This window comes from Panthera pardus, unplaced genomic scaffold, assembly GCF_024362965.1.
Source record: "Panthera pardus isolate Hobbes unplaced genomic scaffold, ASM2436296v1 HiC_scaffold_294, whole genome shotgun sequence".
In the NCBI taxonomy this organism is placed as follows: domain Eukaryota; kingdom Metazoa; phylum Chordata; class Mammalia; order Carnivora; family Felidae; genus Panthera; species Panthera pardus.
In genome coordinates, this window is record NW_026526870.1 from 68,464 (window position 1) to 96,401 (window position 27,938).

Genomic DNA, 27,938 nt, shown 5'->3' on the forward strand with positions numbered 1-27,938 from the left:
CGCCCCCCAAAAAAGTTCATCTGTTTTGTTTCTTCAAGTCCACATACCGGTGAAATCCTAGGGTGTTTGTTTTGCTTTGACTGACCTCCTTCACTTAGCATAATAATACACTCTTGTTCCATCCCCAGTGTTGCAAATGACAAGAGTTCATTCTTTCTGAGGGCTGAGTAATACTTGATTGTATATATGTACCACATCTTCCTTATCCATTCATCAATCCATGGACATTTGGGCTCTCTCCATAGTTTGGCTATTGTTGATAACGCGGCTATATATAAACATCGGGGTGCATGTGCTCCTTCAAATCACTACTTTTGTATCCTTTGGGTAAATATCCAGTAGTGCCATTGCTGGATCATCGGGTACCTCCACTGTCAACTTTCTGAGCAACTTCCATACTGTTCTCCAGACTGGCTGCACCAGTTTGCATTCCCACCAGCAGTGCCAGAGGGTTCCCCTTTCTCTGCATCCTCACCAACACCTGTTGCTTCTTGTGTTGTTAATGTTACCCATTCTGACAGATGTGTGGTGGTATCTCAGCATGGTTTTGATTTGTACTTCCCTGATGATGAGTGATGTTAAACATCTTTTCACGTGTCTGTTAGCCAGCTGGATGTCTGCTTTGGAATACTTTCTGTTCATGTCTTCTGTCCATACTTCACTGGACTTTCTGGCTTTTGGGTGTTGAGTTTGGTAAGTTCTTTACGGATTTTGGATACTAACCCTTTATCGGATTCGCCATTTTCAAACCTCTTCTTCCGTTCTGTAGGCTGCCTGTTAGTTTCATCGATCGTGTCCTTCACTGTGCAGAGGCTTTTTATCTTGACGAAGTGCCAGGAGTTCATCTTTGCTTTTGTTTGCCTTGCCTCTGGCGACGTGTCCAGGAAGAAGTTGTTCTGGCCAATGTCAAACAGGTTGTTACCCGTGTCCTCCTCTAGGGTTCTGATGGTTTCCTGTCTTACATTGAGGTCTTTCTTCCATTTGGAATTTATCTTTCTGTGTCAAGCAAGAGATTGGTCCAGCTTCGCTCTTCTGCATGTTGCTGTCCGGTTTTCCCAACACCGTTGGTTGAAGAGACTGTCTTTTTTCCATTGGATATTCATCCTGCTTTGTCGAAGAGGAGTTGACCATATCATTGTGGGTCCATTTCTGGGCTTTCTATTCTGTGCCATTGGTCTATGTGTGTGTGTTTGTGCCGCTACCACCTTGACTTGATGACCACAGCTTTGTAATAGAGCTCAGAATCTGGAATCGTGATGCCCCCAGTTTTGCTTTTCTTTTCCTGGATGGAGTTAGCTCTTCAAGCGCTTTGGCGGTTACATACACATTTTAGCATTGTTGGTTGTAGCTCTGTGACAAAGGCTGGTGGTATTTTTTTTTAAATTTATTTTCTTTAACATTTACTCATTTTGAGAGTGAGAGAGACAGAGCATGAGCGGGGGAGGGGCAGAGAGACAGGGAGACACAGAATCCGAAGCAGGCTCCAGGCTCCGAGCTGTCAGCACAGGGCCCGACGCGGGGCTCGAACTCACGGACTGCGAGATCACAACCTGAGTCGAAGTCGGATGCTCAACCGACCGAGCCACCCAGGTGCCCCATGGCTGGTGGTATTTTGATGGGGATTGCATTGAATGTGTAGATTGCTTTAGGTAGTATAGACATTCCTCTGAATTTTCTAATTGTTCCAATCCCTTACACTACATTTCCTTTCCGACATCGTAGTTTTCATGTCTCTCTCTCTGTTTTTTTAAGAGTTCCTTTTAAAAAAAATTATTTATTTTGAGAGAGAGAGAGAGAACCTGCAAGTGGGGGGGGGGGGTTGGGGAAAAATAAAGAGGGAGAGAGGGAAGTCAAAGCAGACTCAAGTTGTCAGCGCAGAGCCTGTTGTGGGGCTCAATGAAGAAACCATGAGATCATGACCTGAGCCAAATCAAGACTTGGACACTTAACCTACTGAGTCACCCAGATACCCCCATGATTTTCATCTCTTAAAGATACAGAGGGTCTTTTCTATGTTTTCCATTATCTATTTAACATTTTCAACTGATGGAATATGATCACTTAAAACACATTTTTAATGATTATTTTTGAGAGAGAGAGAGAGAGTGAGAGAGAGCGCATATGCACGCACAGGAGGGGGGCAGATAGAGAGGGAGACACAGGATCCGAAGCAGGCTCCCAGCTCTGAGCTGTCAACACAGAGCCTGTCGTCAGGCTTGAACTCACAGACCTCCAGATCATGACCTGAGTAGAAGTCAGAAGCCCAAGTGAGTGAGCTTCCCAGGCACACCTATGATTAGAATACATGTGTTCATGTCCTTCTCTGGTGGTTCTCACATCTGGGTCAGCTCTGGGCTCTGTTCAAAGGATTGATCTCTCTCCTCATGAGCAATTCTTTCCCCTTTGTGAGAACCGGGCCCTATTGCCTCTAATCTTCTCACAGGATTGCCCCCGACTTGCTGGAGTTGGCTCCCAGGGAGGCACAGAGCAGGACTGTGCTGCACCCTTTGGGCGCCCCAGCAGTTCTCCTTAGTTGGCTTTCCGCAGCTCTGTCCTCCCTTCTACACTGTCCTGTGGACTCTCAGCTCCGTGTCCTCGACCCCACGAGGTCCACTGGGCTCCTCTTCAGTCTCCTCTCCCGGTTCCTTGCTTGGAAAGTCTCTCGGGGCAGCACACTGGAGCCATGGTAGGGCTCGGCTCGCCTGTGTGTTTCCAAGTGTCCGGGATTGCAGTCCTCGAACCCTGATGCCCAGGGTCTCGGAAATCTGCATTCCCTCTCCTTGTGAGGTTTGTAGTTGCTTTCTGGTTTCGGGCAGGAGAAGAAATCCAGTTCCTGTGGGTCTGTCTTGGTGTGGCTCCTAGAGTTTAGAATCAATGTAGGAAAATGATTCTGAATACAGACTTTTACGGAATACAGAAAATAGCCACAGTCAGGGTGAAACACTGGGAGAAGGAAACCCTCAACGTTTGTACTTAAAAAGCACTGCACCAGTGCTAAGGGCATTGTTTTTTAAAGAGGAGCCTGTGGCCTTATTGGCCGATGAGGCCACTTGAGGAGGACAAAGTGGGAGGAGCAGGTGGCCTCGAGGACGCCCACACCAGGCCCACAGCGCTTCGGTGCAGGAGGGCAGAAGGCAGAGGGCCTGTCCCGTGGTTAAAGAGCACCATCAAGAGCATCATCAGAGCACCATCAGCCAGGGTGCCCTCGGCCCGGCCCTGCAGCCCAGAATAGGCACGGTTTGTACAGGGCCTTGTGACCCTGCTTCTAAACGCCACACTGGCCTGGGAACTCGCAACGGCCACTTCTCGCTTCAGTGCCCGTCCTCACGTGGTCACCCAGGGGAAACAGGACCCAGCTCCCTACGGATGGGACGCGTGGTCCCCACACGGGAGCTCCTCAGCAGTTCTAAAGCACACGAGTGACAGCGGTGCCCTGAGGGACAGTGGGGCTCAGCCGGCACTACTCCCAGATGTACGCTTGCTCGGGGCCAGCTCAGCCCGGCCAGCGTGGGCTGGGCGTCTGTCTACACTGCAGCACCCGAGTGCTTTGAATCCACGTGGCGAAAGTGGTGGCTTCCCACGTGCAATGTCCCGCTTAGCCTGGCGCCTCCTATTTCCGTTTATGGCCTCCAAAGTGTGGCGATGACCGCGGCCTAGTTACGCTTGCCCCTTTTAACTAAGTCCTGTCTGGGGACCTGGGACTCGTGGCCAGACCAAGCCCATGGAGAGTCCTCTGTAAGATAACCCAGTGATCATACTTAAGTGGCACCTGAGAGGCCCCCAGTTGTGTGAAAGCCTCGTCTGGGTCTTCGCAGTGCTTTAGAATGCGTGTCCTTCTGTATAAATGTACCATAGGTACTTCTCTATGTTGCTATATAGCGATATGTTTTGGGCAACATAACTGGTGGACAGAGTCTGTTAGAGGAAATGAAACACAGTCTTTTCGGTGGCTATGAAAGTAAAACGTGTATAAAGAAATCAAACATTTTTCTTCACCTGCTTTATTTCTGATCTGGGCACCGTCTCTAGGCTGAGTGTGTGAGAGGAGCAAAGTCACACTCTCCCTAAGAAGGTCACAGTCTAGTGTTTGAAGTCTTCAGAGTAAAGGAAAAAGTTTGGGCTTCTTTGATCATTGTGTAAGAATCCCCAATCTAAAACTAAAAGAGAGTGTTTCTTAGGTTGGGAAAGCCTTAGAGTCAACAATGGAGGTCACAGAAGCTACCACCTGGGCTCTAACCCCAAGAGATGTAGTTGGTGTGAGGCCCCAGAATCTGCATTTCTTACATCAAACCCAGGTGATTCTGATGCAAGTGGGCTGCAGACCAATTTCAACATATTGCTCTCTAACAGTGACCCAAAGGTATGAATAAAGTTGGTTTCCTTTAAGGGAGCATCTTTTTAACTGCAAAGAGTAGAAGTCCTTCCACCAATGTGGCACCCAGATCCGCAACTATTCCTCGGCAAGTGTCCTTAGTCATGTCCTTCCAGGAACTAACACAAAGCTATCGCTCCACAATGATTTCCTAGAAAGAGTTCAACAACACAGACAGCAGCAACCACAAAACCCTCAAACACCATCCTCCCCACCACCTCCAGTAACAAATAGATCCATCCAAAGACTCACACCTGAGGCAGACACGGGTCCTACTTTCATGGTAGACGGAGTGACCCCACGTGTGCTGTCACACTTGGTTGTTTAAGTCTTTCCATGAGTGCCTTTGGCTGTCAACAGAGCAACTCGCTGGCCCAATCTGCAGAACGGATGACAAGTCTGTAAACAAGTAGGACACAGAAGCCCAGAGCGAGGCTGTGCTGCCCCGTGATTATTCCAGGATCCGGACAATTCCTCCCCCGTCCCTGTGCTGCCGGGCCTGGTCGCAGAATCAGTACTCATGAGAACTCGGGGCTTCCACAAAGTTCGTTTTATGTCCGTGACATTTAGGAAAGCAACAGCCTATGACACCCTATAAAGCTCAGGTCTGCTCGGGATCCAGTCACAGATCACTTTTGGGGGAGAGCCGTAAACGCCACGCTTGCATGTTCGCTCTCTGTGACATGCTGAAAAGTAGCTCTGTGCCTTAAGAGAACTCGCGCAACAGAAACGCAGCTGTGAGAGGAGGGGCTTCTCCCGTATTTTTCCTTTTGTAAGTTATGTCCTTGCCCTCCTTGGGAAAGGAGCACAGCCCACTCTTGAAAAGTGAACAACCAATCTGTGTGACCACCAGTGGCTTCCACTTTGCATAAGAACGTGCTGAGCCTGTGTGCAGGGAACAGACTTTGAATGTTACAGAAAAGAAGGGAAAGAAAAAGGATGGCGGGTGATGAGGTGAAGAAAGGCAAAAGAAATGTAGATGCAATTCAATTTCCTTACACCTTGCAGCCCACTGGTCAATAGCTGACACAGGACCGCCTCAAGGAACTCACAACTGCCTTAATGTTAACGCTCTGCTGGACGCAAAAACCAACCTCAGCTTGAGGCTAACCAGACCTCCAGGGTCCTGTAAGCCTTCAGGAACATATGGAACTCCTGACGGAAACTTCATTTGGCTCTATGCCCCCATCCTCCCCCACCCCCAAATTAAAACTTTATAACCAGTCACACCTCACAATCCCAGTGCAGCTCTTCCTGTCCCCCTGTCCTGTCCTCATGCTTTTTATAAACACCTTTTTGCACCGAGAACGTCTCACGAAGTCTTTGTTTTTTGGTTTTTTTTTTTTTTTTTTTTTTAGTTTATTTATTTTGAGAGAAATACAGGGAGAGAGAGAGAGAAAATCCCCAACAGTCTCCCTGCTGTCAGCACAAAGCCTGACTCTGAGCTCAGTCTCACAAACCTGTGAGATCAGGACCTGAGCCAAGAGCAAGAGTCAGATGCTGAAGCCACAGAGCCACCCAGGTGCCCCGAGAATTCTTTCCGAGCCTTTCACTCCCGGCGCACCTCATATCGGCAGGTACCTAACCTAACACTTCACGGTGGAAAAGTAGCACTTGGCCTCACCACCTAAGACTCACGACCTGCAGCAGTTATACAGAATTGATTCCATCCCGCAGATCTAACTACCGCTGACGTGATGAGCCAGACACCTGACATGGGTTGTCTGTCGCCGGGGTACCGGGGTACCGACTCACCGCGAACTTAGAGGCTTAAAAGGACACACGTTTGTTACCTGACAGTTCTGTGGGTGAAAAGTCCCAAAAAGGATCTCACCAGACTCAGATGGAGATGTCAACAGGGCCACCGCCCCTTCTGGAGGCTCAGGGAGACTGAGCAATTTAATCCAGGGAAACCTCACTACAGTGCAGTCGGGAGGTTTTGGCAAGGGAGCGCCTGTGTCCTACCCGCCCTGGTTTCCTCTGTCTCCATGTTCCGCACCACCAGCTACAGCAGGGAGACATCTCCTCCTCTGCCTCCTCCAGGTTGAAGGCACCCCTGTAATTCCAGGGGGCCGCCCGGATATTCCAGGACGATCTCCCCATCTCAGGGTCCTTGACCTAAGCACCTTCGCAGAGGCCCCTTTGCTGTGTGATGGATCATTTTCACAGGATCCGGGATGAGGCTGGGGACCTCCCAGGCAGGGGGCATCATTCCGCGGACCACCACACTATTGACTCAGGTGACAACTAATGTCGGACGCCCGCCCCCACCCCCAAGTCTCTTCTAATTTCAGCAGTCTAGTAAAAGTCAAGCACACGTCAAGGCCCAAGGGAGACAAAGGCAAATCAGAAACCAGAACGCGAGGGACAGGACCAGGAAATTGCCCCAGGACTAGTCTCTTCCGAGTAGGTGCTGCTTGGTTTTCCAGACCTGGCTTTTCCCCACGGAAGGGGGACTTTGCTGGCGGAAATCTCCTCCAAGGGGAAGCGCGCAGGGGGGGAGGAAGGGACGGCAGAGGCAGCGTGGGGCGCCCGGGCCCCCACTAACCCCTGCTGTGACCTCTGGCAGTGGGGGGAGGGTCTAAGTGAGCTCAAGGCAGGTTTCCGTGGACCCGCCCCCGCCTCAACCCCGGGATCCTGGTGCGCCCCCCCGGGCGTCCACCAGGGGGCGCCGCGGCCCCGCCCCGCCCCGCCCCGCGAACGCACCTGTAAAGCAGCAGGCACGAGGCAGTTCTCAAACGACAGGTGTGGGTTCGCGCGCCCCAAGCTGCCAGACGTTCGGTAGCCCCGCGCCGGTGTCCAGCCCTGGTGCGGGGGGACTGGCTTGGCGGCTGAGCCCCTCAGGTGGAGCCATCGCACTGTGTCTCCTTCAAACCGGGCTCTGTGCAGAGAGAGAGAAAGAGAGAGACAGCGAGCGAGAGAGGTGTGTGGGCGCTTCTCCGGCTGGGGGACGTCCTCCCTCGTGTTCCTCTCAGGCGGGCGCAGTCGGCCGGGTGCTGACCGCCGCGTGGGCGCCACGACGGGCGCAGGGGGCGATGCGGGAGCTGCATGGAGAGGGAAGACGAACGGGAAGCAAATCAGTGTGGAGGGGAGAAGACGGAGGAGACCCGCAAGGAGAGGAAGGAGGCGGGGGGCGGGAGGAAGAGGAGAAGCCTCAGCGCTGAGATCCCGGCGGGAGGGGAACTGGGGGCAGGGAGACCGCGTGCGCGTGGAGCCCGGTGGCGCGGGGAGGGGCGGAGAGTGAGGCGGGGCCGTTGCGTGCTGACCGGGGCGTGGCCTTATGTAAATGAGGCCGCGGTGGGCGCGGTAGGATTCCAGCGGGCGGTAGAATTCCCCCGGCTGTGGAAGCGCCCGAGCTGTGGCTCGGCTTGTCTGAGGACGACGTGTGTGGGGTGAGGATGGTTGAGACGGGAGTGGGTGCGGAGGGTTTTGGGGTGCGGGGAGGCCAGTGACCGTGTGTGTACAGTGTGGTGCGTGTGAGGCTGGGTTGGGGCGGAGGGGGAGGAAGTCATACTTACCTGGCAGGGGAGACACCATGATCAGGAAGGTGGTTTTCCCAGGGCGAGGCTTGCCCATTGCACTGCGGGCGTGCTGACCCCTGCGATTTCCCCAAATGTGGGAAACTCGACTGCATAATTTGTGGTAGTGGGGGACTGCGTTCGCGCTCTCCCCTGGTCAGCGGTCTTTCAAAGACAGATGTGTCTGAGTGCTTCGTTGCCTTGTTCTCTTTTCTTTTCTTACCTTAGAGTGTGTTTTGCACAGCGGAGTAGAGTAAATTGCTGCTCTTTTCGGCCATTCTTTGCTTGTGCTAGCTTTCGTATTCGTCTCGTGTGTGGTTGGTTGTCCCTCAGGTTTGGCGGTGGGAGCAATGTCCCTTGGGGAGTTCGAACTGTTCCCAAGTAATTCTCATTCCTGTCCCCCTGATCCTGATACAAAGGCTTTTGAGGGTTTTGCTTTTTAAAAAACGGCGGGGGGGCTCTGAGCTCTCGCCACACCTGAGGCACCAGGACTGGAAGTGGGAGCTCAGGACCTGACCTGAGCTGGGTTATGAGCTTGAGCCCAAGTCAGATGCTTCACCGACGGAGCCTCCTAGGCGCCCCACGGGTTCGCATTTCTTAGTGATGGCCTCAGTGCTTTCTCTGCAGGAGGGGAGGGAAGTGGGGCTGCAGTGGTCAACCATTGCCTGACCTCCCCATTTCCTGCCAGCAAGTACAAGGGAGCTCACAGGGGCCTAAGGCCAGTGCTACTCAGAGGTGTCTTTGGGGAAAAAAAAGAAAAAAGAAAATCACTCCAGGGCTGCCTGGGTAGCTGAGTGGTTGAGCGTCCAACTTTGGCCCAGGTCATGATCTCAGGGTTCCTGAGTTTAAGACCCACCTCCTGCTCTGGGCTGACAGCTCTGAGCCTGGAGCCTGCTTTGCATCATGTGTCTCCCTCTCTGCACTGCGCACACTCTCTCTTTCAAAAAATAAACAAGAACCATTAAAAAAAAAAAAAAAAAAGAAAAAGAAAAACACTCTGAAAGGAGGGGATTATATGGAAAAGACAAAAAGAATCACAGGGGGATTTGGTTGGGTTCCCACAGCGTCCCCGTGGGTTGGGGGAAAGGGGACTCTCACACAACAGGAACTCAGGAAACATGCACACAGGGATTGGAGCATATGGAAGGCATTTCACACATCTGTAAACATTTTGCCTAACGTGGAAATCGTGGTATGTGCTTGGCCGTCATAAGGTGCCTGAATCAGGAAATCTGGAGGTACTCTCCCTGAGGAAAGGATGGGGCAACTACCTTTGTTCTTGCAGAGCCATTCTGAGCCCTGAGAGAATCTTACATGTTGACTGACATTCCTCAAGATCAACGCAGAGACCCTACACTTTTAAGTTGGTTGGGTTTCCCGTGTGTGGCCAGAGGTCCCCTGGCGGACAACAGTTGACACGCGGAGTACAGAAGTAGGCCAAGAAACAGAATATTACCTGGATATACCACATTACTTACCGCCCTCACTAGTCTCACTGAACATGGGAGTGGGCATTTGAATACCTGGTATTCAACAAGGTTTATGGAAAAAAAAAAATGGACAGTTTGGGTTAATAGTTTAAATTGTTGTGTCCACACTGAATTCCATGGGCAGTGAAGAAAGTTTTCTAGGTTCTGAGTGTGGAAATGAGGGGCTAAAGGATAAAAACCAATTCTACGACTCAATGTTACTTTGGTAACTTAGTATCTTTCACACTTGACACAGTTTTCTTTCATTTTGTCTGACGCCCTGCTCCCGTGAGTAAGTCTAAATGTATTTGTACAAGAAAGTTGCTATCAATACAAAATATAAAATCCATACCATTGCGTTTGGCCCTGCTTATTCCTAACGGTATTTTAGGCTGGTTTCTAACTGCTTGTAGCCATGTTATGGCTCCCTCTGAAGGCAGCCCATTCTAGCCACAGGCACACTTCTCCTTGGCCCCACCTCTAGTCTAGGTTAAGCAGACCCTCTGAGCTGGCTCCCTCACTGGGGGAAGGATGTAGGTTAAGCAGGTAATAAAGGGAAATGGACAGAGGATGCTTAAACCAGGCATTGTCATGAGTGGGATGGACAATGTGGGAGGACCATGGCATTGCTAAAGTAACATGCCTGGCGATATCTCGCTCGCTCTCTCTCTCTCTCTCTCTCTCTCTGCAGACTTGCACTGCCCAATGAGCAATGCTGGGAGAAACCATTGTATCTCTTCTCGGAGGAAGAAAATTGGATTCCTGCTGATTTATAAGCTCAGCCTAAAAACTCCACCCAATTTGGACAGAAGAACAGGAACTGGGTTCCTTGCAGTTGCTCAGTTCCTTCAGTGACGCTGGCCTGGAGAGAAAGAAAGGTACCCCCAGTCAACTTTCCGCATAAACATCGACTGAGGAACCTCTTGCAAACACACTGTAGGGAGAGTCCTTACCTACCACATGCCTGTAAGTGGCAGGGATCTCGTGTGAGCAGAACCCTGTAGGGACTCAAACATATGCCCGTGGATTTATGTAGCTTAGTTTCCTGGAAACTGTCGCATCAGTTATGTGAGTATCAGCCTAGCAGATGACTTCTACCAGGTTCATCGACTTCAACCAGATTCATTGGGTACAAGTGACGACTTCACACAGCACTGAGAGAGCACGTATGTTAACTCGGGGCCAGAACACGTCCTAAGGTGGGAAGAAGTTTCTTGCAGTTAGTGTTGGTTGTCCCAGATTTCTTGTTGCTTTGCTTGTGCCTCACACAGTTAATTTTATCCTCGAAAATGTACATCAAACTTGATACCAGAGAAGATTTGTGGGTTTGGTGGGTCTGATTTGGCAATGCAGTATTTTATGTGTGTCCTTTTCAGATGGATGTGCTCTGATGCAATTCTCTGACTGTTCTTAAAACACTCATCGTGGCCAAGATAAACAGGGATACTCTGTGAGCAAAGCGACTGGTGGATCATGGATTAAATACGTAGTGGCCTTTATGGCCACATTTCTTGCTGACACGTCTTCCAAAATCACGTATTGTTCTTTTTGCGCGTGCCCATTTGTGACTCCCAAAGCCCAGAGCCACCTTTCCCTGCTACCTTGTGGTCCTTGTCCTCAGTTCCCTACGAGTTCAGGATGATGACAGCTCTCATTAAATCCCACACAGGAGAAAGCCCATATATCGTAACTCTCTATCCCTTAGTAAATGTTAATTTCCCATATTAGGAAAGGAGCAGAGATAAGAGAATATCAAGTACAGTGAGCACTCTTACCTTGAGGAGGTACATCGACCTTGGGGAAATCTGCCACACCACGACTGAAAAATTGTTCCCTGTCTCCCCTGGCATAATCTTAGGAGAAACGTAACCTTAGGAGAAATTTCGGATTTCTCTTCAGCCAAATCAGCAGAAACGTACATCCCATGAAACAGGTGGGGGTTTATATAATCATTGCAGCCAGAAAGATCACACCCCACAGTCTCAGTAAGAGAGTGGTAGAAAGAACCACCATGACAGGATTCGGGCTGTGGTTGGTTGATGGCGGGGAGGCTGGAAGGAAGCAGGGTCTGCTCTACCTCGAACACTGGTAGTCTGCACTGGCCCTTCTTGACTGCGGTGAGAGTCAGCAGTCATTTCCTTACGAAAAGAGGAGGGTGTTTGGGGCGTTGTAGTTTGCACGGTGACCTGGTGTTTGTGGGGCCTGCTTGGAATAATCAGGTAGTCTTGTTGTGTCCCATTGTCTCAGGGTTCAGAGTCTCTTTGAGGTTGAGATCCTGTATCTGAGACTGTTTATTCCCAGCATGAGAACAAAACAGCCAGGCCGGGATGTCAGCAGGGCCATTCAGGGCATCAGAGGCTGGCCTTGTTCTTTCTCCCTGGAAATCCCTAACCTAGAGGTCAAGAAAGAGAGCACTCTGGGCTCACAAGCTGTAGGAGCGAGCCTGGCTGAGTTACAGTGTGACTTTGCCTGAGTGTCTTGAATTTTCTTTTCTGTGGCTCAGTGTCTCATTTCAAAATGGGGCCAATGGGAGTTTCTCCTACACGAGTCGTCCCCGGTGTTACAGCAGAGGTGCAGGTGAAGCACTGAGCCCAGTGCCTGGCAGGGAGTAAATACTCAGCACGTATTAGCTCTGCTCGGTCCTCTGCTGTCAGCATTTTTACCATCTGCCTCATTCTTTTTTTTGTTTTGTTTTCCAAATATACTTTATTGTCAAGTTAGCTAACATACAGTGTAAACAGTGTGCTCTGGGCTTCGGGACTGGATTCCCATGATTCATCGCTTAACATACAACACCAGTGCTCAACCCAAGTGCCCTCCTCAGTGCTCATCATGAAATTTCCCCTCTCCCTGACTCCCACCATCAACCCTCAGTTGTTCTCTGTATTTAAGAGTCTCTTCTGGTTTGCCTCCCTGACTGTTTGAAACTATGTTTTCCCCTTCCCTTCCCCCATGGTCTTCTGTTAAGTTTCTTCAGTTCCACATGTGAGTGAAAACATACGGTATCTGTCTTTCTGTGACACTTATTTCACTTAACGTCCACATTGTTGCAAATGGCAGGATTTCGTTCTTTCTCATTGTCAAGTAGTGTTCCATTGTATACATAACCCACATCTTCTCTATCCGTTCGTCAGTGGATGGACGGATTTAGGCTCTTTCCATAAGTTGGCTATTATTGAAAGCACTGCTGTAAACATTGGGGTATACGTGGCCCTCTGCATCAGCACTCCTGTATCCTTTGGATAAATGCCTAGTAGTGCTCTTGCTGGGTCATAGGGTAGTTCTATTTTTATCTTTTTGAGGAACCTCCACACTGTTTGCCAGAACGGCTGCACCGGTTTGCATTCCTACCAACACTGCAAGAGGGGTCCCGATTCTCCACATCCTCGCCAGCATCTGTTGTTTACTGAGTTGTTCATTTTAGCCACTCTGACTGGCGTGAGGTGGTATCTCAGTGTGGTTTTGATTTGTATTTCCCTGATGATGAGCAATGTGGAGCATCTTTTCATGTGTCTGTTAGCCACCTGGATGTCTTCTTTGGAAAAGTGTCTATTCGTGTCTTCTGCCCATTTCCTCACTGGATTTTTTGTTTTTTGGGGTGTTGCGTTTGGTAAGTTCTTTATAGATTTTGGATACCAGCCCCGTTATCCGATCTATCATTTGCAAATATCTTCTCCCACTTCATCGGTAGCCTTTCAGTTTTGATGATTGTTTCCTTTGCAGTGCAGAAGCGTTTCATCTTGATGAGGTCCCAATAGTTCATTTCTGCCTGTATTTCCCTTGCCTTTGGAGATGTGTCGAGTAAGAAGAGAGAGGGGGACACAGGATATGAAGTGGGCTCTCTGTGCTAAGTGGGCCCTGTGCTGGCAGTAGATACCCCACCTTGAGGTTTGAACTCACGAACCGTGAGATCATGACCTGAGCTGAAGGTGGACGCTTAACTGGACTGAGCCACCCAGGCACCCCTAGAACTAATAGATTTTCCATAAAAAGGAGAAAACCTCTGATGCTGCATACACCTTCCCCACCACCAAAAGAAGCCAATTTATATCCCAGGGAGAGAAAAATCAGTCTATCGTCTACATGCCCACCAAACCTACAAAGCAAGGCCATATATTTTAAAACCGCAGCAAAAACTCATTGTACAAGCACTTTCTATTCACCTAAGATGTCCATGTACAAAGGCAGTAGAAAAAGAGTACTAAATATGCAACACTCAGGGAGTCCTGATTCCGTCACTAGGAGTCATTTAAAGACGAACTCTGCCCAATAAGAGATGACTGGGGAAGTTTTGACTTTTGTACAACTGATCGTCACTGAATACACTTCATTGTAGATCTGAGACAAAAGTCTGGGAGTGGAACCAGTGGGAGAAATAGGATGTAAATGGCATCCGTTTCACCGGGCGGAAACAATCCTATAAGAAGTGGCAGGTGGAGACAGAAGAGAAAATGGAATAATGTCAGAAGTCTGAGGTTGGGAGATCAGTTAAAACTTAAGTGTTGTTTTCATTTATTTTTGAGAGAGAGAGAGAGACAGAGAGAGAGAGACAGTGTGAGTGTGGGGGCAAGGCAGAGAGAGAGAGAGAGGGAGACAGAATCTGAAGCGGGCTCCAGGCTCTGAGCTGTCAGCACAGAGGCCGATGCGGGGCTCGAATTCACGAACCGTGAGATCATGACTTGAGCTGAAGTCGGACGCTCAACCAGTTGAGCCACCCAGGTGACCCTGTGGTTATTTATTTTTAAGAGAGAGAGCATGCAAGCGGGAGAAGGGCAGACAGAGGGGAGGACGGAGAGTCTGAAGGTGGTTCTGTGCTGACAGCAGAGAGCTCGATGCGGGGCTCAAACTCATGAACCGCTAGGCCATGACCTGAGCCAAAGTTGGACCCTCAACCTGCTGAGCCACCCAGTCACCCTGAGATCGTTTAAATCTTAGAATGGCGATGTGACAAGGTTCACAAGTTAATACAGAACCAAACATGTCCCGCACTTGTGATGCAGTGTTCAGCCCTACATATACAACCTTTCTAAACAACAGGTGCACATTCAGACACACATATGTACTCTTGCCCGTAGGGGAAATATAGCCTAAAAGATACAGAGACTCAGCAGTAAATACCAGAAGAGAACCAAGAACATTTACATCATGATGGTGATGGATTGGAGCCCTGAAGGAAACATAATTCACCAGTCCCCAGTGATTGTCAAAATAAACACTTTAATGATATAGAACGGGGAGGGAGTGTTCTTTTCCACAGCACAATGCCAGCAAATACACATACACAAGGATGATACAACTAGAGTTTTTCCAACATACAAACAGATACGGTTGTGACACACTGCAGGGATCACTAAAAGATGGTAACATTGTAGAGACAGACTTTACAGAGAGCATCTTCGCACATTCTCAGATGTCACACCCAAACAGAAGACCATGAACGATCTGATAGGCCCCCCATAGAAGGCAACCACTGCTGCTCTCACAATGATGGTGATGGCAGACTGGACGCTCTGGGTCTCTGGGTGGGCGGAGCTGGGACACACACAGCATTAACTAGGGAACGCCCGGGGGAAAAGGGTTAGCCTGAATTTAATCAGGAGGAAGTGATCAGACACCTTCAGGATGTAGACCATCAAGCCAGACATCTGGCCTGTCCCCTACAGACAAGGAAGCGTCACCACCACCAGAGACAGCCACAGAAAGGTGAGGAGATGTTTGGGGTTCGAAAGGACTACACAATTACGATAGCACAATCTTCTGAGTCCTTTGGAACCCAAGATATCTCTTCTCCTTTTTGTCGTCTTATTTGTGCTGTGGACACTGGCTGTTTGAAGAAAGACAGGCCCGATGTCTTGTTGGATGGTCGAAATTCTGCAGTTGTCTGATCCCTACCTCGTGCTCAGATTCAGGCTAAGCCTCTTCAGCAAGAACGCTGCGTAGTTAATGCTGTCTGCTCCTGGCACAGCCCAGCCGGTGGCCCAGAATGTCCAGTTTGACATGGGGTCTATTGCCACGTTGCTCCAGCCTCCGCTTATCCGCAGGATGGAATGGAGAGGAGCCAGACCGAAGGTGTCTCACAAGGGCGTGTGGTCTGGGCATTGGTTGCCTCGGCGACTTATCACGACTGGAGTCAGAAGAGCGAGAGTTCCTCTCATCAAACCAGACTTTTGGAGTAAAAATCCCAGAGAGTGGCTTGTGATCGAGATGTCGATTCTCAGCAAAGGATCCCTCGCATGTTCTGTTTGGGCTTTAGCTTGATTTGCTGCTTTAGAGTTCTTTTCAGCAAGTGGAGAATGATGGGGTTTTATGATGGGGTTTCGTTTCAATGAGGAGTATCTTTTCTTAGTTCCTGGAGTCCTTGGTATCTGAGACAGAGAGTGAGAGAGAGAGAGGAATCAAATGTGAGTTTTGTTCAGGTCCTGCTGACGGCTGAGCCTGGAGGGATGGCTCCGTGGTGACAGAGGCCAGGGGCGAGCTGAGCCCCCGTGCAGAGAAGGAGCTGAAGGGGGGTCTGCAGGCAGGCTGAGGGGGAGAGTGAGAGCCACAAGTCTGAAGCAATAGCCCCCTCAATTGCATCCAGCCTACACTGTAGGATGCAGGGACCCCTGTGCTCCCCGCAGCAGGCACCTGGTGGCATCCCAGCTCAAGGCTGCCCTGAGCTGTTGCCAGGTCCCGACCATCCCTCCCTCAGCAGCCACCTCACCCTGGAACCCCCTTCATCAGAAGCAAAGTGATGGCTTTCTCATGTCTCCCACGGAGGGATGTGCTTAGCCCCCGACACACACGTTCAGAAACAGACTGCTGAAGGAAGGAGGGGGCCCTCTACAGACAAACACACCCCTTCTCACCCTGCCCTGGTCTTCTGAAGGGGGAGGCCAGGCTATGGAACGAGCCCCAGGATGTGAGATGCAACAGGGGCCTCAGACTATGTCCCAGTTCAGTCCTGCCGTGTGCAGATGAGGAACCGTGGGCCAAGGGGCTGATAAGGACCACCTGTAGCCGTGTGACCTGTGCCTGACACCCTGGAACTGAAACCCAGGCTTCGGGCCCTTCCCATCCATGTGGGGGTCGGGAGACGAAAGCCTCCGATACGGGGGTGCGGGTAGGCAGTAGACGCTGTTGGCCGCTTGGCTGGACGGAATTAAGGCTTTGCACAGAAATCCTGCCCCAAAGGGGCTGAAAAGAACCCCAAAGGGAGAAACTCCAAGGGGAATGACGAAAAGAGCGGGGAGTGTACCCAGGGCCTCACCCCTTTTTGCTCAGGGACCCCAACAGCCCCTGCAGGGCACCTCACGCCAGGATACACCTGAGGGAACGTCTAGGAATATTCTCAGTGGAGACACTCGGAACTCCGCAGAGAAAACGGAAGAGCCTTCCTTTTAGTCGTCTAGGTTCTCCTCGCACGTTTCCCAAACTGTCCCTGAGGAGAGAGTCTCTCGGTGTTGACACTTATGTAAACGAGGGCCTGCAAAGGGCAGAGGCAGACCTAAGCTTCTTTACTGAGGTTTTATATGAGGAGAAAATTTGATTAAAACATTTCCTTTCCATCTGCAGTGCACCTGTCAGGAGGCTGGGAAACGCATTTAGTGAAGAGTCAACCGTGATTTTCATTGCACGAGGAGGAAAAAGAGCCCTGAATTCCATTACTGGTAATCAGGGAAGGGAGTGTTGTTCTTACACTGGGTTTCTAGGCAACATTTCTTTCTTACTGCATCCTATAGTATAAAAATTGTGAGACACTTGGATCCAGAAGAGGGAGTATTCATCGAATTCATTCATGTGTCTTTGTCCTCTTCTTTCTCTGGGCTCTATTGAGGGAGGAATGTCAACTCCATCAGGGGCTGATACTCAGCTTGTCCACAAAATGAGTGACACACACACGGGATCCTTCTATATGGCTTATGAACATCCTATAGATCCACAGTCCTTCTGATTCCTAGGTGCATACCAGCAGAGCTTTAAAACATCTCCCGTTACCCACACCCCAGCCCAGAATGTTGAAATCAAAATCTCAAGGTATTGGGTGGCGGCATTCACGTGAGTTCAAAGCTCAGTCAGTGTTTCTTTCACGACAGCGTGATTTAGAACTATTAGCTAAGCTACTCTGTTTCAGACCACGGTGGGTGTTCTTGTCCTCATCTCTGCCACCATGACGATACCGGCCCTCAAGATTTTGGTCTTCCTTCGGACACCCTCCCATGAATCCCCGTTCTCAGCTGGACTTGTATGAGGCACAGATTGTCTCGTGTTCCCCTGGATCTCGCGGGGACTTCACACAGCTGCCCAAAGTTAATTCAGTCAATGCTCGCGAATGTGCTCTGGCCGGAGACTCAACTCAGTTCCTTTCGGTGGATCCTTTTATGAACCAGCTGAGCATGTAAACACGGTAACGGCAGTGAAAAGGGAAGACAGGTGGATGCCTGAACATCTCATGTCTGTGCAGGTTGGAAACCTGGCCTCTGCATCTGTGTTTGGCCAGTGTCCCTGTAGAGTGCCATGTCTGTGTCCACCTGATGCCAGCTCTCTTGAGGTCCCAAGGTATGGACACTGAGTCCTGGAAACCCCAAAACACATTATCACAGGCCTGCTCACCTGGGGCTGAGGACAAACCTGACCCCAGGCAGGCCGTGTGGCAGTCCCAGAGGTGACCCATGTGGTCGTGTGGTTTTTGTCGGGGTGCTCTTTCTCCTCAGTTTTAACACTTCTTATTCACATGGAGAAGCTGAGGGGTAAGTGTCGTCCTAGGTCGTGTTCCCGGAAACACCCCAGAGGAGAAGCCATGTGCAAGAGACATTAAGACGATGTTCTTGATGGGGCATCTAGGTGGTTCAGTCGGTTAAGCATCTGACTCTTGGTTTTGGCTCAGGCCACGAGCCCACAGTTTGAGGGTTCAAGCCCTGCATCTGGCTCTGTGCTGTCAGTTCAGAGCCTGGAGCCTGCTTGGGATTCCCTCCCACTCTCATTGCCCCTCCCCGACTCGTGCTGTCCCTGTCTCTCTCAAAATAAATAACTTTAAAACAAAAATTAAGAAAAAAAAAAAAAAAGACAATGCTCTGGGAGAAAGAGGTCATGGAGCTGGGGAAGCAAGGAAGGAAGTCAAAGAAGTCACGAAAGTGGGTGCCTTGTGCCAAAGTGCCATGTGTTTCGTGACACGTGTAAATGATGCTGGTCTGCTGAGGGGGGCCATGGGGCCTAATTCTCCGCGGCCGTGAGGGCATGGGAGAGGGAATCCCAGGACAGCCCCCGTGGGGACACAGCACAGCTCACATGGCACAGCTGATGGAGATGGGAGGGCCCCCAAGGTGGCAGTCCCCTGTGGCAAACAGAGGCAGGACCAGACAGAGGCAGGACCAGGCAGAGGCAGCGGCAGCTGGGGGAGGGACCAAAGGAGGAAGAGAAAAACAGTTTGGGGTGTGGGCGGAGCTATAATCTAACAGAGCAACAGGAATCCATACCCCAAGAGCCACGGACGCCATTACCTCTGTGCCCTAAGCTTGAAGGCCACGGAATCTGCACGCAAGTCTGCCCTCGCCGAACTGCACTTTTCTCTTGATCATCTTCTGTTTCATCACCACCAGGGCATTAACGTGGCCAAAGACTTGACCTGCACACTGGTTGGCCACCGAGCCCTCAGCAGCGTCACCCTCCAGCTTGGGAGGGTTCTTCACACCCATGGAAGCTTCCAAACCCTGCTCTGAAAATAAAAGCACATCAACAGGATACACTGTTAGTCATGATCTTCCTGTGACCAAATCCTCTACCTACGCTGACATCGAATAAGGACGGTGGGCAGGACGAGAAAGGCCATCGGGAAGTTCACGTGTGAGGGGCGCCGAGGGACACGCTTTGATCACAGCCTCTGTTGTTGACCTCTCTCACGCTACCCTGTAAGGATAAGAGCACGAGGAGGGCAACATGCCCCCAGCGCCAAAAGTGAAATTGAGAAAAGTAGAATTGGTCAAAACACACAGTTCTGACAAAGAACAGACAAAGGCCAGGAGATGGTGCTCAAAAGAGACTGTCCTATTCAAGGGAGGAGTCAAAGTTGAAGGCAAGCCTTTTGAGAGTCACCAGGAAACCAAAGCTGGGGAATTTACAGAACACACCCCAATATTTGATATATTTCATATATGTACACTATGCAGAGCATACACACCGAATATATGTAATGTGTGTGACATAAGACATAAATATGTGTGTCTATAAGCACATTCTTATCTAATTGAGTAAATGGGCAGTTAAGGGTTGGGGGACATCGAGCATAAAGTTCTAAACACTCTTCGGTCAGTTGCAAGTGGAAAATATAGACAAATTTGAGAAGGATGAGAAGAGTTGTGGCAAGAAACAGGTGACCTTTTAAGCACCAGGGAAGAATTACAGGGCAGATCAGGCTGAGAATCAAACAGAGTAAAACCACCTGCCCCAGAGTGATAGTTTGTCTTCCCCCAAATTCATCTGTGGAAACCCAATTCGCAATGTGATGCTGGGTGGGGTGGGCCTATGGGAGGCAGATCCCCCCAAGAAAGGGATCTGTGCCCTATGAAAGTGACCCCACAGAGCTCCCTCACCCCTCCACCCTGTGAGGACAGAGCAAGAAGGCGGCCACACATCACCAGGAAGGAGGTACCACCAGGTGCCCAATGTGCCACTGTTTGATTTTGGTTCTACTCAGCCTCCAGAACGGGAGACACAAATCTCTGCTCTAAGTCACCTGGTCTATGGCAGTTTTGTTATCACAGCCTGAATGGACTAAGAAACCCTCCTTGGACAAAAGTCTGGCATGGAGCCATGTTTCCTGCTGAGGCCTGTGTGGAAGGTGAGCCACAGAGAGGGACTGAGCCAGCAGGAGAGTCTGGGCCGGGACCACGGGAGTCAGGGAGAAGTGGCAGAGAGGCAAGAGGGAGAAGACAGTAAGAACCAACTGTCCTCAGCCAACTGTCAGGGCTGTGCTTCCCTGAACTCCCACTGAGGCGTCCTCTGGAGCATCTCCACGGGGCGACAGGGCTGCGCCCTCGTCACCTCACTTGGGACCTGTGTCTCCTCTTTTCACAGATGAAGTCGGCGCCTGAAGGAGGAGACCCAGGCTCCAGGAGGGGACACCAAGGGTGGGACGGTAAAGACGACACAACCCAGGGGAATGCTGAAACGCTCGGTCTTCATGAAATCTGAGCTGACGCGGATCCTGATGACAAAGAAGCTGGGGACGTGCTCGTGGAGATGAGGGGGGACAAGAGGAACTAGATGAAGTGTTGGAGAACGGAGTGTGCACTTTAGGAAAATGGCCCCTCATAGTTGCAGGGAAGGGAAACCAGGCAAATGCATGGGAAACTGTCGTGGGGCCAGTATTTCCACTGTTACTGTGAGCGCCTAACAGGGAATATTGGCTGCCTGATGGATGTTGAAGGAGAGAAAACACTGGCCCACAAGCCTTGCTGAGAGAGTCCGGGAAGATGGGGTCCAGCGAAAGCGGAGCCAGTTAAGAACAGCTCTAGCACACGTGAAACAATGCCACGGAACCATTTTCCAAGTGTTCAGACACCACAAAGACACAAGAATTACGCATTACAGATTCACCGATGTTCTCAAGCCATTTTGCTCACTCGGGCCCCTGGAAATTATGTAGCTTCATGCTCCCAGCATTGATGGGATGGAGATCCCATTTTCAATGGTTTCAGATGAAGGGTCCGAGGGGGACATACATGAGATGATGAATAACTTGGTCAGTAAACAGCCAGGAGGCTGCAACCCCGGCACCTGGGCAGACAGAGCTGACCCTCAGCCCCAAGCTCTTTGGAGCTGGAGCGTTGTGAGTTTGGAGCTGGGCAAAGCATGCCTGCAAGAGGCCCCATTGCTGCCCCCGCCCACAACCCTGTGACTAGAGCTTCCTACTCCCCCCGCACCTCTCACCTTGGAAGAGCGGCCGTTGGCTCCCAGAAACCATCGTGGCTGCCAGTCTCCTGATGGCGGGGGAGGGGCGGAGCCTGGCTCTGCGGTCACCACAAGCCAACTGCTGGTCCGGCTGCCCTGGCACAGAATTGGCCACCTGGGTATTGGACTGTGGCGGTGCTTGTGAAGCTTGCACCTCCGGCCTTGGGAAAGTCAAGTTTCCACTTGATGGCCCTTGGGGACCGGGCACCTGCATCGGGGCTGAAGCAAGAAGACACTTCAATGGACAAACCCCAGTTTTCTTAGCACTGCCAGAACTTCCATTTGTGATGTCCTCCCGCCCCGTCCCCCACTGTCTGTGAGACCAGCCAGTGAGCAGGTACAAAGGCAGACATCATGGAGACGAAGGCGATGTCACCGTTGTGTCTATGCCTGGGCATGCTGAGATGGCAAGTATCCAGGATGCAAAGTCCCTGAAGGGAAGGTCACCCCCTGGAGTCCAGACGGCTTTGCATGGGAGGCGAGCTCATGCCTATTATTCTGCAGTAGTACCCTTCGTCCTACAGCCTAGGGAGAAGGTTCTAGAGAGGCCTCAGGGCAGAACGAGAAAGAATTGCTGATATGTGCCCCAAAAGAAAAAAGAAGAGGGGGAGAATTTGGCCTCAAGGCTTCAGATGCCTGTTTCTCCCTGGCTGGTCCCAGTGCAGGGAGGCTGGGGCAGGGCAGCCCTCCTGGGGCGACCCTGCGGCAATCACAGCCCACACACACTGTTCCCACGTTCCCACCAGAACCTGCACCGGGGACGGGCTGTGCATAATGGAGAGGCGGCCTTCATTCATCTCCGCCCATCCTCATAGCCTCTCATGACCCAGGCTTAATGCAAGGCCATGTCACACACATCACCCTCCTGAGACGCGTCTTAACCTGTCCCATCCCTGCCCCCATGGAAACCCAGACCTGGCTGTCAGTGTCTCTGACACAGAGCTCTGCAGGGTTACCGGCGTGCCAGGCAGCCAAGTGAAGAGCCACCATGGGACCCCTAGTGAGAACACAAATCGTCTGGGACCTCTCAGCTCTGATTGTTTTCATGGAGCGTCTCCTGGAGACCTTGAGCTCCTGGAGGGGCTGGATGAGCCCTGGCTCTGCTCACACCACAAAGTGCACTGACAGGGTAGGAGCTGGCACTCCTGCAGGGTCAAAGGGGTCGTTGGGGCGTGGAGCAACTGTTCTCTTTGCATTTACGACTGTTTCAGATCATTTGGGTAGAACTGGGTGCTCTGGTACACAGGGAGGCGGGCGCCCCAGGAGAAACAACTAGCAGCTCAGCAACGATTTAACAGATGCAGCCAATGTGGAGCTGACCACAAACCTGGGTGGAAAGCCAGGGAGTTTGTAGGAAGCCACACAAGAAATACAATTGGAAGCAGAATTGCACAAGTAGCAGAGGTCTCCTTTTGGAACAAAACAAAATCAGGAAAAAACAAAGGAGGACTGTCACCCAGCTGTCTCCGGGTAAGACAGCGGTGGCTGAGATTCTGAACCCTTTTTTCCATTTTCTCCATTTCTCCTCTCGAGCCTCACTTGGTACCAATAGCCTGCATGTCGGACGGAGCCGGGGAACTGAGGGCAGCCTGGGACAGAAGGAAGGAAAGGGCTCTGAGCCACAGGATGCCTTTTAAAGAGTGAATCCGAGAGCAGAGTTCAAACTGGTACGAGCCTACAGGGCCTGTTGGCAGGGATGCAACTCTCAGCCGATTCAGGTTGTTGAAGACACAGAGGACAGGCTTCCTGGGGCCCCAGCAGGAACTTCGTGCCCCCCACAAGAACAGGACTCACCATCTACATCCACGCCCAAGAAGACTTCCTCTTTATCAAAGGTGAATGAGGCACTCCTATAAGGCCTATAGGTGTCTGACAGGTCATGGCCAATGCAAGGAGTCAAATGACATTCCCCCACTGAGTCCTGTGGGACTTCATCCTCTGGGGCCACTGGCAGCTCCCTGCAGAGCCTGGTGTTGCTGGGAGGACGAGACATGCAGAAAGAAGGTTTAGTCAACATGCAGTGCCAGCTTGTTTTGAGGGCACGGCGGAGGGAGTGGTCACAGAACACAAGCGGGATCCCCACAAAGGGAAATGAAGCAGTCTGCCTGCAGCTGAGGCCACAGTGTGGGTGCACGCAGGATAGGTGCGGGGGGGGCGGGGGGGGGGGCGGGGACGGGCAGGTGCTCAGGGCATGGCCAGAGCGCCAGCTTATGGGGCAGGAGTCGGAACCACCCCAGGGCACAACAGTCATGACCCACAGCACACCAGAAGACGATAAAGCAGCATCAACACTTTGCCATACACTGTGTGGAGATTTACACAAAGCACCAAGAGAACCCCAGGCTAAGGCAGCATTGTAGACTCCTGGATATCTCGTGGGCCCAAGGCTGACGTGTCTAAATACTGAGACGTGAAAACTGCTTTCCTAAAACCATCCTTGCTGTGAATGCCCGCCAATGTAGTAAAGGCAACCGGCAGAGAGAGCTGTGCATCTTACGCAGGACCTAATACGAGGAGAGACCGGGAGAGTGCAAGGCATCCTGGGACTGCTTAGTCCACCTGCGTCAGTGGACTGCAGATACTCCATTTGAGAGGGATTAATAACGGGGCCTATGCAAGTACCACATGACACAGAGGACCTTGCTGAAGGACCACCTTGTGGGTGTTGGAAGGGATGAAATAGGTGCATTTAGCACTTTCTAGATTGGCCTAGATCTGAGATTCCCAGATGTCACCACTGAATTAAAGCCCATGATTCTTCAGAGTTACCTGGGGCATGTCGGGTCCTGGTCTTCTTCATCGCAAAGATCATTATGATTGTCTGCAAGTAAATACAGACCGGCCAGTCACATAAACAGAGCAGCACTTGGACATGAAAATTAAGTGTCCCATGCAACTAGCACACGGGCACTAATGTCCTTAGTTGGGCAGCAGGGCATTGAGGGAAATAATCCAGGAGGCCTCACGAAGTGTCTTGGGAATGTGCCTTGGCTAGCTTTCCTAAAGCATCGGGCAGGATTTCCCTGACCTGGTAGAGCCCCATCTCAACAGTCTGTCTGCAGAGGTCAACCTCTGTTTTACCACAGATTCTGGTGAACGGCTTACCTGCATTCTCAAAACTTACTGCAACCTTCTCTCACTAGCTTCCCTCATGACATACTCTAGGTGGCAGGGTTTTAGGGAATTTCTACAGAGGCCAGACTGATGCACGGAATCTGCAGACCCTCAAATCAAAGGAAATCTTTTGTCCGTGATCCCTTTTGCTACACAGGCACATGGGCCACAAACGGGGTGGGGCCATGCACGGGGTGGGCCCATGCCGGGGCTCAGCTATGCTTCAGGGAAACGTACAAGCAAGCTGACGGTAGAGGTGGTTATGTCCTGACACTCAGACGACGACTTAGGGAAGACAACCAACACAGAGGACACGGACACTGGGGACCAGAGCAGTGAAACCAGGGAAACAACAAACCCAAAGACATGGGTAAGGCTGACATCGTCTTGACAGGCACAAAACTTCAAGGAACATTGTTTGGGATGAAAGTGAGAGGATGGCAGTTGAGGAGAGACATCGTGTGGAAATCAGGAACAAGACAGACTCCTCTGCGTGTGCCTCACAGATGAGTGTGAGTTTGTCACACCCGCGCTGACCCCAATGTCCTGACTTGTGTCAGGGGCCACAGGCATGGCCTGAGATGAGGAACACAGGGCAGGGCCCTGATGCATCTGATGTCTGCGCTTAGAAGTCTATCCTAGAGCCTGACTCAGATCCATAGGTCTACGGGGCTGAAACACCTGGATAACAAATTCCAACACAAGCAGAGTAGGGATACCAAACTATGGGGTCGACCTGGGAGTCCAGTTGGAGCTTTATCACCTTCGCAGTGGAGGACTCACTAGCTACTTCCAGAGCAGGACAGACATCCAGATCCTCATATGAGTTGATGTTGGCCCTCCTGTGTGTCCAGGGGGAATCAGATGGGTCAGGAAGAGCTGAGTAAGTCAAATAGCATTCATCCAGTGAGTCCTGTTGGACATCCTGCTCTGCACTCTCCGGCAGCTCCCTGCCGAGCCTGGTGGGGAGGGGAGATCTGAAGATTAAAACAGGAAAAGTAGACACCACAGCATCTTACTGGTTTTCACGGGAAGCCGAGAAGTGTAGTCATAACGTAGGGGCAACCCCATTATTGACAGGGAAAACTATCCTCCTGTTTCAGGGGCACAGTGTGGATGCTATGGGGGCAGGAGAGGCAGAGAGGGAGAGACAGGGAGACACACACACACACACAGAACAGAGGTGTTCAGGGCACTGGCCACAGAACCAACTTCTGTGCACCAAACTGAACTACTGTGGAATGGATGTCATGACTCACAGCACACATGGAGAATCCTAAACATGAGTTCAACCCTTTTGCATCAATTTTGTTGATATACATTCAGTGGCTAAGTGAACACATGTTAAAAGGCATCATCCACATGGAGAGGTTTGTGTCTTCAAGGACTCTTTCTCTTACTATCGTGACATCATGTGAGGTTTTTTGATTTTTTTGCAGTTATCCATTTGCTACAGCAGATCCTCAAAGAGGTAACACCAGAGAGACAGAAGTAGACACGTCTGTCACTCTGGTATTTCCCAAAGGAGAGATCAGGGCAATACAGAGCACCTCAGGGAGTGACAATTCACCTACTTCAACTGACTGCCGGTTATCGAAATTGAGGGATCATTAAAGGAACTTATCCACATAATACATGAAGACACACGTCATGGCCAAAAAAGACATTCTGAGACTGGAGAATGGATGAAATAGGTAAATTTGGCGGTTTCTGTTTTTCCTTTGAAATGTAGAGTTGAACCACTGAAATAACAACCCATGATTCTTCAGACTTACCTGGCGCATGTCAGGTCTTGGTCTGGTTCCTCCTCTTGATGGGTCTGATTTTCTGCAAATAAATACAGACGGGGCCAGTCACATTAAACAGATCCCTGCTTGCACATTAGTAACCCAGTGTTCGGTGCCACCCGGGGACTCAGCTATGCTCAATGAGAGCACAGGTTGAGTGAGAAGGATATTTCAGGGTGCCTCGGATAGTGTGACGACTGGCTTGATTTCCTGGCCTGAGCCATTGGGAGAAATTTGCTTTCTCCAAGAGATCATCATCACAATTTCCTCTGTTTTGAGTCTGTGCAAACACTTTCAGTTCTCTTTTTCACACAGATTCTGGGGACCTGGCCTCTCTACTTTCTAAAAGGATTACTGCAGTTTTCAGCCTTTCTTGTGAGATACCTGGTTGGTGACGGCTTAGTGGAATTTATACACTGAGATGGAACAGACAGCATGCAAGTACAAACCCTGAAATTAAAATGAGTCTTTGGAGCTACACAGAAACCTTGGCGCAATTCCTGTTGATGAGGGAATGCCAACGCACAGCTCTACTCCTGGAAACACGCAAACGAGCTAACAGTAGAGGCACGTAGGGTGGGTTTTCAGACGAGGCTTAGGAAGACAAGCCAAAGCAAAGAGATAGAGAACGAGGCTAAGAACAGGAAAGCCAAGGTTACATCTTTAACCCTGGACAAGGATTCTGACTGACTGTGGCAGGCATGGATTCTTAAAGGACCTGGCTCAGAGATGAAATGGGGAGCATGAAAGGTGAGAAGAGGCATTGCATCCAAGGTCTGACAGACACCTTCTATGGTCGTGTTGCTGAGGCGAGTTGTATTTGTCATGCCGCCCTTGGGTCCAATGACCTGACAGTGAAGCCCAGGGGACATGGGCATGTCCTGGGAGTAGGAAGGGAGAAGAGTTCCCTGACCCACATGATGTCTGTGCTTGAAACTCCATCCATCCTGGAGCCTGGCTCAGATCCAGATGTGTGTACAGAGCCTGCACACAGGGAGGAGCTCTCTCAGCACAGCACAGGTGTGGGGCACAAAGACCAGGAGATGTACGGGGCAGTCCAGCTGGAGCTTGATCACCCTGACAGCGGAGTACTCACTGGCCATTTCCAGAGCAGAAGAGACTTCCAGTTCCTCAGGGAAGAAGATGGCGGTGCTCCTGTAAGGCCAGTAGGAGTCAGACAGGTCAGGAAGAACCGAATATGTCCAGTAGCGTTCATCCAGAGAGTCCCACGTGATTTCCTCCTCCACCACCTCTAGCAGCTGTCTACGGAGCCTGAGGCGGGAGGAAAACTGAAGATTAACCGAAGAGGGATCTGAAACCGTATGTCCTGTCTGGCTTTGATGGAAGGCAAGAGGCATTTTCACAAAAGCAAAGAGAGTGCCTCATTAATGAGAGAAACAACTCTTCTTTTTGTGCGGGACAAAGTGTGTCTGTCACAGGGGCGGCAGACAGAAAGGACAGTAAGTGCTCTGTACACTGGCCACCTAGCAAGCTGATGAGGAAAGAGCCTGAATTAGCACCGTGCCATCCAGTCCTGACTCAAAACACACAGAGTCACAGGACAGCAGTGGCTCCCTTCCTTCCGTTCAAATGCCCTTGAGTCCTGCATGGAGTGGCCCAGTGCGTGCAGCTTCTGGGGCGGGCTACTGTCTCAGAATTCTCATGCCATGAAGGCCTGTCTCTCTCAATATCACGGCATGATGGCACATTTTCGTCTACGTACATTCTTGCTCTGAAATACGTGCCCACA

The 27,938-nt window shown here is 50.8% G+C and overlaps 3 long non-coding RNA genes, 1 other non-coding gene and 1 pseudogene across 4 annotated transcripts; 3 read left to right on the forward strand and 2 right to left on the reverse strand.

The window, feature by feature from the left end:
• Positions 1–3,639: 3,639 nt before the first annotated feature.
• Positions 3,640–7,233, reverse strand: LOC128774118 (uncharacterized). Its single transcript, XR_008418534.1, has 2 exons — positions 7,079–7,233; positions 3,640–5,257 (listed from the first exon to the last, which is right to left on the reverse strand). It is a non-coding gene; the product is annotated as an uncharacterized LOC128774118 (long non-coding RNA).
• A 292-nt stretch (positions 7,234–7,525) lies between these two features.
• On the forward strand, positions 7,526–17,129 carry LOC128774120 (uncharacterized). The gene is made up of 2 exons (XR_008418536.1): positions 7,526–7,764; positions 16,914–17,129. It is a non-coding gene; the product is annotated as an uncharacterized LOC128774120 (long non-coding RNA).
• LOC128774126 (U1 spliceosomal RNA) lies at positions 7,883–8,046 on the forward strand. The gene has a single exon (XR_008418543.1). It is a non-coding gene; the product is annotated as a U1 spliceosomal RNA (small nuclear RNA).
• Positions 11,412–14,741, forward strand: LOC128774121 (uncharacterized). Its single transcript, XR_008418538.1, has 2 exons — positions 11,412–11,757; positions 12,684–14,741. It is a non-coding gene; the product is annotated as an uncharacterized LOC128774121 (long non-coding RNA).
• The window catches only part of LOC128774116 (neuroblastoma breakpoint family member 6-like), a 30,659-nt pseudogene continuing 17,654 nt past the window's right edge, over positions 14,934–27,938 (reverse strand).